Genomic DNA, 1,069 nt, shown 5'->3' with positions numbered 1-1,069 from the left:
TCAAATTCAAATCCTATTAAAACATACTTCAAGTAAGTACACTGTAAGTTTTTTTCTTTTTTTAAAATGATATTGTGTAGGTTTATCTATAGGCATATGTACACACTTAGGGATGAGTATGCATGAATGTATATCCATATATGATTAATCACACAGTGACACAGTTACTGATACTATTTAGACATAACCAAACACCAGCAGGTTTTCTGAGTTTGAAGGCTTAGGAACAAAGTCTTGTGGAACAACTCAGTTAACTGGCAAAACATAGTTCATAAAGTGTATGTTCTACGTCTCAATGAGGGAAGTAGTATCTGGGATCTTAAAATCTTGTAAGTGGCCATCTAAGATAAATCTGTTAGTTTATACCAAGATTTTTCAAAACTAATAAAAGTTTCATGAAGCAATAAATAAATAAAAATAGATGCAATAATATTAACTAGATATACCCCTTTGAACAAATAAATACAATTTAAGAAAATCATTTTGTGTCATACTGAAACATTTACAAATAAAATGCTATATATGGAACTTGCTTCAAAATAATCCAGGAACAGGGAAGGGGGGGTGGGGGGGTGTAAAGGTGTGGCTGAAACAAAACTGGCCATGAGTTGATAACAGTTTGGATACAGGGGGATCTTAACATTATTCTCTCTGCATATGTGTACTTCAGAAATTTTCTGTATTAAAAAAAAAAAAGCACAATCTCATTTTTTAAAAATTACTGTATATAACAAAACTATGTTGCTGTTTGTTGTTATGTGCTGTCGAGTTGGACCGACTCATAGCAACCCCTCCTTGGGTTTCTGAGGCAGTATCACTATGGAAGTAGATTGCCCCATATAATAAACTATACCTAGTCTAAACTCTGCCTGGCAACTAAATGGTATTCTTACAGTACAAATACGTGTTTTATATACTGTACAGACAAAACTAAAAACAAACTTCAAGTAAATAAAAACCCACAAGATAATTGTTGTTGTTGTTATATGCCGTTGAGTCAGACCCAACTCATAGCGACCCCTCCTTAGGTTTCCGAGGCAGTATCACTATGGAAGTAGATTGCCCCATC

The 1,069-nt window shown here is 33.9% G+C and overlaps 1 protein-coding gene across 1 annotated transcript in view; it reads right to left on the bottom strand.

The window, feature by feature from the left end:
* Positions 1–1,069, bottom strand: part of MAPRE1 (microtubule associated protein RP/EB family member 1) — a 68,056-nt gene that overhangs the window by 18,599 nt on the left and 48,388 nt on the right. The gene's annotated exons all lie outside the window — the stretch shown is intronic.

The sequence above is a fragment of the Orycteropus afer genome, unplaced genomic scaffold, assembly GCF_000298275.1.
Source record: "Orycteropus afer afer isolate SDZICR_OR568_19922 unplaced genomic scaffold, OryAfe1.0 scaffold00020, whole genome shotgun sequence".
In the NCBI taxonomy this organism is placed as follows: domain Eukaryota; kingdom Metazoa; phylum Chordata; class Mammalia; order Tubulidentata; family Orycteropodidae; genus Orycteropus; species Orycteropus afer.
Note: the sequence above shows the minus strand (reverse complement) of the source record. Positions and strands in the feature narration are given on the sequence as shown.